Source organism: Camellia sinensis, chromosome 1 (genome assembly GCF_055761805.1).
Source record: "Camellia sinensis isolate YWXY chromosome 1, ASM5576180v1, whole genome shotgun sequence".
NCBI lineage: Eukaryota > Viridiplantae > Streptophyta > Magnoliopsida > Ericales > Theaceae > Camellia > Camellia sinensis.
Genome location: NC_138961.1, coordinates 45,978,406 through 45,991,501, shown reverse-complemented (window position 1 = coordinate 45,991,501; position 13,096 = coordinate 45,978,406). Strand labels below are relative to the sequence as shown.

Here is a 13,096-nt window from a genome sequence, read left to right as displayed (position 1 = left end):
GCGTCACATCGATCTACGCCTCGTACCCCTTCCGGCAAAGGGAAACGCCAACAACCCTGTCATAAAGCAACTTGGGATGGGGAGTCGACACGGATTTTCTTGGAACTGGTTGTGAAGGAAATTGAAGCAGGAAACCGGCCACACATGTCAATCACTCCAAACGGGTACCGTTCGTTGTCTTAGACATTTGAGGCAGCAACTGGGCGGCTGCATTCCCTCAAACAACTTAAAAACAGGTACAATCTGTTGAAGACCGAGTGGCGTGCGTGGTGTAAGCTAATGGATTGCCGGAAAGGCCCAACTGGAATTGGCTTTGACCAAGTAACTGGGCTGTTCAATGCTTCGGCTGATTGGTGGGCTAAAATGGAAAAGGTAACGGTTTATATTTTCTTTTTCGTGTCCGTTATTGCATAACTAATATCTCAATTTTTGTATGTGTATCATGCTTTCCAGTGTAGTTTAAAACATTCAATTTTCTAACTTTACCTAACATGGCATGCTGTGGTTTGGATTACGAAATATTTTTGGGATTAGTGAGTGGCTATGCAAGTAGGTCCTTTTAATTCGGTGACTACTATCAAGTTGAGATTCACCATTTTATTTAAATTTTTTATATGGTATTTATACAAATAAAATTCAAGCCTTTTAAAAAAAATAAAAAATAATGAGACTTTACATGTGACATAATAAATCATATAGGAATGATGAGTTCTGGTGTAATCTTTCAATGATAAATAAACCATGCATGGCCATAATTTGTGCCATCAGAAATTGAGGGGTCCTAAACTGTTATTGCCTGGTGTTACTCTGGACATAAACACAATTTGATTGAACAATGTTGTTTGCTGAAATCAATAATGTTTAACTTAATATATTTAACAAAAATGTTTGATAGTTTTAAAACAAGAGTTCTAAAAGAGCTTTAAACAGGTGAATCCTACCTATGATATGATGTGTGTGCTTGTATTTTGTTTTGTTGTTTTTTTTTTTTTTGACTTTGCCACATCATTAGACCTTATATTAAAGCTCTCTCCCTAGAACTCTGTATTATTACTGTGTATTAAATATGAACTTTGGTTCAGCTTAAATAATAATAAAAAAATTAAAAAATTAGAATACGAACCGTTTAATGGCTGCAATGGTTTAAAGAGATGAGGTAGGTTAATTTTTTTTTAAGAATATATTGATTTGTACTTGTCAAAATAGGAGGAAAAATTATTGATTGGTACAAGACACCACATGATCATATTTCTAGTCAATCACAAATCTCCGTATCTCTTTAAATTTTTTAATTATTTAACACAAAATTATAAACCTTATTCTCTTTACCAATCAATATACATATGTGGAGCATCACGTAATAGTGGCCAAGGCCACCCAATAACTTCTCAAAAGGGAGTGTGTCGAAATGCATATCTGCAAGACAAGACAAGATAGAATAGAAAGAAGAAAAGACGGCCCTGTTATTAACACTATATTTTGCTTCCCACTCTTTTTTGTTTTTCATTTGCGTACACTTGAAATGAAATTGTTAAAAGTAAGACTGGAAACAATAATTGTGCTAATCAATAATTATGTTTGTTAATGTTAATGAAATTCTGAAATCAGATGAAGAAATTCAGAATTGAAATGAATTATGAAATGAAAAGAATTCTTATATTCTTCAATTCTGGAATGAAAGCGTTGGACTGAAATGAATTCTTGTTTTTGAAAAAGAATTCAGCAATCAAATGAAATCTGAAATTCTGGACTGAAATGAATTCTGAAATATTACTTGGCCTAGAATCCTGATAAATTCATTTGATCTGAAATAAATTTTGGACAAAGAATTCTGGACTGAAATTTCTTGTCTCAGATTTTTATGCTGTAAAGAGTTGGCCTAGGTTTGTTGGTGTGGTTTGATGCCGCTATTCTCCTTATGCTGTTCCTCATGCACCAATTTCTTTTTTTTTTATATATATTTTTATATCTGTAAATTGTTGGAAAACATCAATAAATTGGTGTTAGCTCACTTTCCATATGAAGTAGGTTGAAGACCCAAAACATAAGGACTTGTTGTATAACAAAAACCATTTATTTCTGGCACACAATTTTGTAACAGTATGACCTAATGTGCCTGTTCTTGTTTTCCAGATTCGTAATGCATGGATCTTTCTTTATAAGTGTTAACATTGTGGTACAAGGTAGTCTATTGAACAAAGGGGGGGGGGGGGTTGTACATGCATATTTGAATTTTTGGGCAGTTTGTCGAGTGAGAAATATCGGTTGGTTTTGAGAACTAATTAGCTACTACTTATTCGATTGGTTGTCACATGTTTATTCATTCAATTGGCAAACATAAAATTTCTTATACAGCTTCAAAAGCTGTTCAGTTGAGTCCTTCATATAGTAAAATAGAATAGATGTTTTTTCTTCTAGCGAGATGCACTACATTGTTATGTTGTTCTTCACTTTTATTGAAAATAAATTTAGCTTCTTTTTCCTTGATTGGCAGCAAGCATCATACTTTTCAACATTGTTGTTCTTTTTTGTCAATATGTTCATTGCAACATACTTTACATTACTGTCAACCATTGTTATAGCATTAACAAACTTTACTGATTTATGCACCATGTTGCATTGCATTTTACTCAATGACAGTACCCTAATGCTAGTTACATTGTGTTGATTTACAGATTGACAATGTATGTTTCAAGTTCAGAACCAAAACCTTGGACCATCCGGACTTGATGGAGCGCGTCTTCACTGGCGCTGTGGCTACGGGAAAAAATGCATGGACACCCGGCGAGACTCGTAACGCAATGGAGTTGGACGGAGAGTTGGACAGTCAAGAATTTTCAAGTGACAACAATGACCTACGCGCATCGGAAATGGCAGCCATGATGAACTTTGCGCACATCAATGCCACGGGTAGTGGAAGTAAGCGGAAGCATTCCTCGGGGAAAACATTGCAAAACAAGCGCATTACGGGGGCTGAAGCGTTGGCAAGCAGCATGGACGACTTGCTAAATTCTGTGAAGACTCAGAGCAAGGAATTAACTGTCAACCACGTCGTCGGGGGCCATAGTATTACTATGGGACAGGCTGTTGGACGGCTGTATGAAATACAGGGACTAGAGCCTGAAGATGAACTTCTCCATTTTGGAGTCATGCTTATGGAGGTTTCGAACAATCGGGAAATGGTAATGAGTATTCCCACGGATCGAGGCATAATCGGGTGGCTACGAGCGAAGAAAGAAGACAAAGATAGGAGTGGGGGTGTCACTCTTGCGAGTTTGCTGCGGAATGAAGGAGTTCGATTTTAAATCTGCTAAATGAAGGACTTTGATTTATAATTTCAGTTGAATTCTGAACTCTTTTTTTTCGTTTGTTGTGTTTAATTTTAGTTGAATTGTGGTTTGAAGATGGTTTGGGCATGGGTCGTGCCTGTGGCTTACGGAACCTTAAGAATTAAAATGGGGATATGTTTGTGGTATTTTATGTTTTGTTATGCTATAATGGCTGCAGGGTTGGATTAAACCTTGGACCTTCTATTTTATATTTTATATTTTGTTTTGTTATGCTATAATGGCTGCAGGGAAGTGTTTAATTTTCTGAATTGTTTATGTATTGCCCAGGTGCCATTGGTTTTCCACGAATTGTTTATATAGGGTGGAACATGTGTGTTGCCCGAATTGTTTATATAAACTGCCCGAATTGTTTGTATAGGTTGGAACATGTGTGTTGCAACACTGAAAAATAATAATTTTTATTACAAATGATGAACCACTGACATAATGTGAATTATGAAAATCTCATGTTCCTTTTAATTTTAAATTACAAAGTATTGCATGTGCCTTTAATTTTAGAAAAGTTAACTGAAATATATACTTTTTTCAGCTTGTTCTTTATGCCATGCATCGTAGGGGTTTGAACATAGATATACACTAGTTACTTCCTTTTGCTATAAAACATTTTTTTTTTTAAACTTTCATGGTCAAACACATGTGCTTGATACTTCTTCATTTCGGCAGTTGCTGATAATGTTTTATGCTTGTATGTTGTAGGTATGAACAATGACGATGACGACTCCACACGGATGGATGAAATGTTAGAAAGGGTCGCAGCTCTCGCGAGACAGTGGCATGAGTAGATGAATTTAAATTACGTTGAAGCCTACAGAATTGCAACTGATTACTACAAGGCGTACGTTCTTAAAGTTCCATGCCGTACTTCCATATTGTCGGGGAGGGCCTGGATTACGGAATTATACGAGGGTCACAGTGGCCGCTTCCGGTACGAATTGTGCATGCCCAAACAGGTGTTCCTTCGGTTATGTACGACGTTGGTAAATGACTTCGGGTTACGTGTACCCGAGCCGCGGCACGGCTTGCAAGTCGAGGAGAGTGTTGCAATATTTATTCATGTGCTAAAAAACTTGCCAAACCGGGAGTTACAAGAACGCTTCCAACATTCCGGTGAAAATATTTCACGGCATTTTCATACCGTCTTGAAAGCAATGAAAAAATTCACGGTCGTTCACTGTAGGCCCCCTGCTAATTTCCAGACGCACAGGGATCCTATTTTGCAATCTCAACGACAATATTTGCCATTCAAGGTGTGGGAAAAGATTTGTGACGTTATTCAAAATTATTTGAAAAAACATGGTCGGTAATTTTTTTGGTTCATATATAGGATTGCTTAGGTGCATTGGATGGGACACATGTACCGGCATGCATAAAGGAGTCAGAAGCAGCCCCATATTTCAGCCGAAAGGGTTGTCACACCCAGAATATTTTGGCGGTATGTGATTTGAATATGTGCTTTGTGTTTGTGTCGTGCGGGTGGGAGGGCAGCATGCACGACAGCCGGGTTTTAAGCAACGTAACGGACGATCCATAATACAATTTTCCAACTGCAACTGATGGTGCGTACATCTGAATCCACAATACAATTGTTGTAGTATAATTCTTTTTTGGTAAACATCTGTATGTAAATAACGATGTAAAGATATATTTAGAATTCAATGCATGACCGGGAATTTTTTTTGCAAAACAAGAAAATATGTATCGAACAAGCTCAACATAAAGGTAATATCCATCATTATATGCAAATATAATTAACCTAAGTAATATATATGTCAAAATGTATCAATTTATTTTCTATCACTGTATTCCCATTATAAATTTGATTTATGTTACCATTGTAATGAAAAACAAAATTTGATGAACCACTGACCATGTGGTAATTTATATATGACAGTTTTTACAATGTCCATGATAAACTAGTATTGTTATGTTCTTATTGTTGGTTATGGGGAAATAAAAGAAAAATGTACGGAAGAAGTGCCCTTTCATGTGAACATTGATGACGAGTATTATGTCATTTACATGTGCACTTTCACATGTCGTTATTACCTTATGGATAGTGGATATAGCAATAAGAAGGGCTTTCTGGCACCATACAAAGGCAACAGATACCACCAACCGGAATTTCAAAGGCACAATCCACGGAACCGTGATGAATTGTTCAACCGTGCTCACTCATCTTTGCGAAGCGTGATTGAGCGTACATTTGGCGCATGGAAGATGAGGTGGAGATTTCTAAAAGACATGCCTCGATTTGATTATCATAAAGTGCAGGTGCCATTGGTTGCAGCGTCCATGGCTTTGCATAATTTCATACGCAGAAATAGTGTGGATGATAAGATTATTGTTGCTGTTAGCAATGCGGCCGAGTATCGATATCCGGACATGCGTGACTGCGACGATTTGGCTGCCCTTGACGATGCGATGATGCCTAGAGATGATGATGTTGAGATGGCGCAGTTGCGGGCGCGTATCAGGGCAGAGTTGGTTGCAATTTGGCGAAATGCTAGTTAGGTGGACATGTTATGTGATGCATGTCATCACTATGTTGTGTTGAAATTAATTGGAGACTTTTATTTACATACATAATTGGTTAGCAATTATGTATGACCATGTATGTCACTGTTTTTGTACAACTATCGAATACTGACTTCGTTATGATTTTAGGTTGCTTATGATTTCAGGATGCTTACCAATTACGGTTTGATTATTACTTAATTTTTTTTGGTTTATTGGGTCATGTTTATCATTTTATATTTTTGGTAACGTTTACGATTAGGTTGGTTATATTTTTATATTTTCATAGCAATCAATTATAATTGGTTAGCAATTAGGTTGCTTAATTTTTTTCAAATATTTTTTATATTTATTTTCGTTATGTATGAAAATGGGATCACACACATTATAATTGACCAAAATTTAATTAAAAAAATAATTGAATGAAAAATTTAATTGGACAAAAATAATTGGGTAAAAACCTAATTCGGAAAACTTTGAAAAAGAAATGGAAATTATTAAAAAAATAATTTAAAAATACTAGTTGGAAAAAAAAAATATTTGATCGAAAAGGTTAATTGGAAAAAAAAATTTAATTGGAAAAAAAATTGAAAATAAATTTATTTGAGAAAAACATTACTTGAAAACAAATTTTGAAAATAAATTATATTTGATAAAAAAATTAATTGAAAAATGAAAACGTTTCCTCATTTTTTTGATTTAGGTTTTTTGTCAAAATTTTAAACTCATTTTCAACCAAAAAAATTATCAAACAAATTTTTATTACAGTTTGTTAATTTTTTTAAAATATAAACTGAAAACGGAATGGATGTCTGTTTACGATGGATGGTAGGTAGCAGGTGGTGGTGGGTGCTGGTGGTGGGTGGTTGGGTGACGGTGGCTGGCTGTGGGTGGTAGCGAGTGGGTGGTGGTGCTGGTGGTTGTAGTGGCGGTGGTGGGTACACGGTGGGTGGTGGCGGGTGGTGGTGGTGGTGGGCGAGTGGGTGACGGTGGTGGGTGGTAGCGAGTGGGTGGTGCTGGCAGTAGGTGGGTGGCAAGTGGTGGTGGGTGGGTGGGTGGGCGGGTGATGGTAACGGGTGGTGGGTGGTAGCGAGTGGTTGGTAGTGGTGGGTGGCGGTACCAGGTGGGTGGCACGTGGGTGGTGGGTAGTGGGTGGTGGGTAGTGGTGGTGGTGGTGGTGGTGGTAGCGGGTGGTGATGCTGGGTGAGTGGGTGACGGTGGTAGGTGGTGGCGAGTGGGTGGTGGTTGTGGCGGGTGGTGGGTGGTGGTGGCAGATGGGTGGTGAGTGGCCGGTAGGTGGTGAGTGGCAAGGTAGTGGGCGGTGGTGGGCGGTGGGGGTGGCAGGTGGGTAGCGGGTGGCAAGCAAGTGGTGGTGGCGAGTGGTGGGCGGTGGTAGCAAATGGGTGGCGGGTGGTGGGTAGTGGTGGCAAGTGGGTGGTGGGTGGTGATGGCGGGTGGGTGGTGGTGGCAGGTGGGTGGTGAGTGGTGGTGGCAGGTGGTGGTGGGGGTTGGGTGGCGGTGGCGGAGGCGAAAGACGGTAGTGGAAAATGGTGGCGGGTGGTGGCTAGTGTTGGGTGGTAAAAAAAAGAAAAACTCAAAACTCAAAATGGATACACATTTTTTAAGTTTACATTTTGTGGCCAAATTTATAAACAGAGACTACTGATTTATGTAATTGAAATTTACCAAACAAGTTTATATTTGAGTTGTTTAAATTTTTGTAAATATAATCAGAAAATTGAAAACATATGTGTTACAAAACGGCACACCAAACAGACCCATTGTGTTTGGGAAGATAATTGAATTTTTTTTTGTGGTTGGATGTGATGTTTGTGACAAAAAAATTAAAATAAGTATGGGATTTGATGTGATATTTTATGAGGAATTTGTTTTTTTGGGTTTTGCAAGACATTTGTGTTGTACCGAAAAAATAAAAAAATAAAAAAAATGAAAAGCCAAGTTTCCAAACACTCTCATAATTTGTTGGATTTTTAAAAAAAATTTAAAAAAAATTTATTTTTAACGTAAAATATGATGTTTCATAAAAAATTATTACAATACATAAAGTACAATCCGTATCCCATATACATAAAATATTTATGTATATTAACGTAAATATTATTTACAGAATATTACGTGACACGTGTAGGATTCTGTAAAACAAATAAAATTTGACCGTTGCTATATATTATTTGGCGAAATGCATTGTATTATAACATTACAGCACACGGCCTTGGCTCTTGTATAGGCTTTATGTCAAGTGCGTTGTCCAAGAAAGCAAATTTCACATCCAACAATTGCAGAGGCCACTGACGCATGACGCATCCACAGGTACTTTGACATGCTACAAGGCCACTTCGGTCATTTTACTTCCTTCTCATTATTTATCTTATTTTATTTCACATATTTTCGTAAAAAGTCAAAAAGTTTATCCCAAACAACTAGGTTTTTTTTTTCTTTCATTTTAGCCAAAAAGCCAAAAAGTTACTAAAATAGCCTGTTCCCAAACGAGGCCTAAGTGTCCATCTTGTATGTGCTTAAGAATCCCTTGCATAGCCCTCCAAAGGAGCTCGTCATTTTTGCATGTGTTGGCTTCATTTCAGTGGTTATTTGGGCCTATTTTGACATGTTTTGTTCATTGATTTTTGTTGGTTTGGTGAGATTCCATATGCCTCACACACTTGCCATGTAAACCATGTTTGCTAGTCAAAGTCGCATGCTACTTTAGTCCATCTTGCTAGCACTTTTTGGCCATGTTTGGAACTAGAAATGTTCATATTTTGGGACTGCCTTGGTTCTGTCTTCATGCTTCATGATCAAATAATGCATGCTTTGTATAGCTATAAGTCATTCCGTGTGCCTAGTTTCGAGTTTCGGGGTTCATCTCATGCATCGGGTGCCTTTTTTTCCATGTTTCGGGGCTGTTTAGCATCATACTCCAGTGCTGGAACATATGCCATTGTATGCCATAATTCATCCTTTCAATGCCTTTGTGGAGTTGTGTTTTGTGCCTTAGACTCGGGGCCATTGCATTGTGCATGTTTGCATACATCTTGGTTGCCTCATTTTCATCACATGGCCACTGATTTTGGCATGCTTGCGAGCTATCCATGTTAGTTTAAGTCCATCATCGCATGTTGTTGCATGCCATGTTTGCTTACATGTTTAGGTTGCGTGCCTAGTATACATTGCTCATTTGCATGTTCATGTTGCATACTTAGTCTCCATGCCCAGGCTGCATTTCATTGAGCGCGCATCCCTTGCCTCTTGATCAACCATGATAGGGGTTGGGGCCCTTTGATGTGTTTTGTGCTTGCATTTCATTTGATATCGAAGTTGCACACTTGGCTTTTGGGCCATCATGCATTGAAATGCGTGATTGATGGCCCGAGGGTCGAGGGCCATGCTCCCTTGAGTCCATTGCATGATAGGGAGTGTGTCCATGCTCACATGTGTTTGAAAATTCGATGCCATGCACTACTTGCCCTCTGCTGCTGCCAGCTGCAGGTTTCAGCAGGAAGAATTGGCCGGCTGGCAGTGTTGGGTGCCGACCGGCAAAACATGTTTGGCCGATAGCGTATTCAGTGGCCGGTGATCATTCCCTCCGGCCGATGGCGTTTCTACTTGGTCGGTGATACCCCCCAGTATCCAAAGAGCATATCCTTAGACTTTTGCAGTCCTCGGAGGAGCAAAGCAGTGTTAACAGAGGCAACAGTGCTATGGCAGCGAGTTTCCGGGCGAGACGAGTCAAGCATGCATCATTCGCGCATCCCGAAGCGGGGCTGTGGCCACCTTCTTTCTGCATTTAATTTGTTAATTAATTAGAAATTCTGTAATAATTAATTTAGTATTATTTATTCGGACTGTAATATTTATTCGGACCCTCTGAGTGAGGGCAATTGTGTAATAAGTGTGCGTGAGTGTGTGTATGTCTCCCAATCCCACGTCTTTCTTCCCTTTTATTTACTAGCTTTCGATGGTTAGTTTAGGGCATGTTTCAATTAGCATACAGTATGATAGCATGCGTGCATCTATACATTCGTCTTACATGCACCGGGCTCGGCACATCATACTAACTGCATTTGTATTTCAATTCCAAAATTGAATACATGTTAGTTATAGCATCATCACATGCCATCTTAGAATAGCCGAGCCTATTGTAGTTGCATTTTGTATGTGTTGCATTAGCCATCTTAACATGAGCTAGGATCATGCATTGATTACTAACTAGCTTTTGTTTTGGCTCAGAGTACTAGGTAAGCATTTATGCTTTAGCATACCGCATGCGTGTGAGTGTTGCCATAACAGCATGATTACCATGAGGCTAGCTGCTTATGTGATATAACTGCTTGAATGCCTATGGATGGAGGTTGAATTAACTAAATTGGGATAATGCATTAAAACTGTGAGTTTTAAGCCCACTAGATAGTGGCAAAACCATCTTTTCTGAAGCCCACTTGAGGGTGGCAAAACCTACATTTCAGCCTACTTGCGAGTAGCAAACCATTTTCAAAACAAGCATGAAATGTTTTGTTCTAATTTAGGCAATTTGGTCTATACTTGTTTGCTGTGCGCATAACATAGTAATTCTAGGCTAATAACTGGAATAAGAACACATAACATTTTCAAAACTGGATATCACGGTTAGTAAAGGCCGATCTTCGGATCGGGCGAGAGGGGGTGCTCATAGCTGACCTTCTCCAATCGTACCCAAGCTCCCGAGCCGAGGCAACTTTGGTGATGACGGATACGTGGCCTTTGGCACCGAGTCAGGGTTTCCTAAATTCCCCCATAAAAATATTTAGGTGGCGACTCTGTATCTGACAAAGCAGTCCATGTTTGGCACTTCTTTTCTAAAAATCTGTTTTCTCAAAAACGATTTGCCGGATTTGGACTCTTTGGTTCAGATTTAGAACCATGACAATTTGAGAGTCCGAACTGTAGTGAGCCCAAATGAACAGAACGGGACTCATCCTCCCGGGGCGTTTGGGGACGTCTACAGAGTGTATTCTACGCTTGAGCGGTTCTTTCTGCGCTCGAGCGGGCCCAACTTGAGCAGCCCTTTTTGCGCTCGAGCGTCATTTCTTGTGCTCGAGTGGAATAACTTATTATGTCTAATGCTCGAGCATCACTTCTCGCGCTCGAGCGGACTGTGCGTATTTTAGTCCGTAAAAGTGACATTTTATATCACTTTTTCACATCTCTCTCTCTACTTTTCAAAAACCCTAGATCTAGGGTCTCTCTCTCTAAAACTTACATTCTCTCTACATTTTCATCTAGATCTAGTGGTCTCTCTACCCTACTCTCTTTGATAAGAAAGTAAAGCGTCTCAAGAGCTCTATTTTGGCACGAACAAGATTTGGTTTCGGCGTCTTTGAAGTTCCTCCATTGTTGCTTTCGTCTTCTAAGCTTGAGGTGGGGGCTTTCTACAATCTGCTATGATTTTTAACTTAGTTATATGTTGTTGTGTGAATAATGTTGGAATTTAGAGGATTTTAGACAAACCTAGGGTTTGGTTTAAAATCAAAAGAGGGATTTTCAAATGAAGGTATTGAAAATGGTTATGGGTATAGATATGAGGATATGTTGTGTTGAATTTGTTGATTTTGACACATGGGTTGGATTTGGGAGAGAATGAAATTTTGCCCTAAAATATTTCAAATGATTATTTTGTATTAATAATGAAATTGGCATTGAGAATATGAAATTAGATGAATGTTTATATAAATGGTGGAGTTGGATGTGTATTATCTCTCACCTATGGAAATTTGGATAATTTATCTGTCTTGGAGATTGTATATCTGTTTAGAAATATCTGTTTCGGGCTATCGGTGGAGGATAACTATGATTGTTGTAGAAATTACATGAGGATTAGGTGAATTGAAACTAATCTTTTAACTGTTGTCATTGAATATGACTGTGTTTTAATACATTGTATATGTATGATATTTGGGAGGAGAAATGGGATGTACTCCATGCTTGGGAGAAGAAAATGGATGAACTCCATTGAATTACGTTGGCCTGTGTGTCTAGGGTGAAAGTCCTGAAAATCGCGCGTATACATGGGTGCCAATTCTCGCAGACGAAATTTTTGTAAAATGGAAAATTGAAGTGTTTGTGTAATGGTTGTATTGATTAGAGAACCACTGAGTTGTAGCCTTTGTTGGGTTGTCTGGAAAACAATGAATTTGACTCATGAGTTGAGGTGAAATGAATTGACTTGAAATGAATTGAGACATAAAACTTGGCATATTATGATCTTGTAGAACATGAATGAGTTTATTACAGGCATTGTATATGCACATTATACTTATATATTTGTTATGATTCATATATTGTGTTAGACTGTTTTTACTGGGCTTTGGCTTACCCTATTTGGGAAAAATCATTTTCAGGTGCTGATGATATGCCTTAGCTAAGGACTTAGCTTGGGAGGATTGTGGTGCTGAAGGCTCACTTTTGTTCACTTTGAAATTATCTTTTGTACAAGCTTAGGGCTTTATTTGTATTGAGCTTATGACTCATTTTGTTGTAACCAAGTACGGTCTTGGAAAGGTTTATGCCTTTAGGGCATATAAATTTCTCTATAGCTTTCATCCTCTATTACGTCTTGTAACACATGCTGTAGATTCAGGATGAACAATTTATGAATATATATCGCATGTGTCACCTTTTGTATATTGACTCTGATCAATGAAAGCTTCTTATTGTATCTATATCACTTTGTACTGGTTTTTGGAGTTGGATTACTGTAATTATTTTGGGGACGTTACAAAAATACCCTAACTTTCTCTCTTTAGAAATCTCTCTTCTCACCAAGAATCAAGCCTAAATCTCTTGTAAAAAGCGAAGCCCATGTAGAGACTGTGATTTTCACCAATTGGATTTCATTATCGTGAAAAGTTCTTTAACTCTTATTTCATATTATGAATTTGGAAATTAATAAAGGATTGATAATTATAAAATGGGTTAAAATATGAGGACATCACAAGAAATTAGAAATTACGTCATTACACTTCACTTACTACTCAATGAGTTTTCACTTACTACTTCATTAGATTTTACTTACTACTCAATTAAATTTCACTTTCTACTCAATAATCTTCCACTTGCTATTTAATTAGCTTTTACTTACTATTTCATTAGAATTCACTTATTACTTAATGAGTTTTCACTTACTACTTTATTAAAGTTTAGTTACTACTCAGATAAACTCCATTTACTACTTCAGT

General features: G+C 38.0%; 1 long non-coding RNA gene across 1 annotated transcript in view; it reads left to right on the top strand.

Moving 5' to 3' along the window:
• LOC114287339 (uncharacterized) overlaps positions 1-12,579 on the top strand; it is a 55,383-nt gene extending 42,804 nt beyond the window's left edge. The window contains exon 2 of the long non-coding RNA XR_003637869.2: positions 12,260-12,579. This is a non-coding gene — a long non-coding RNA (uncharacterized LOC114287339). The remainder of the gene's footprint in view (positions 1-12,259) is intronic.
• The last annotated feature ends 517 nt before the right edge of the window (positions 12,580-13,096 follow it).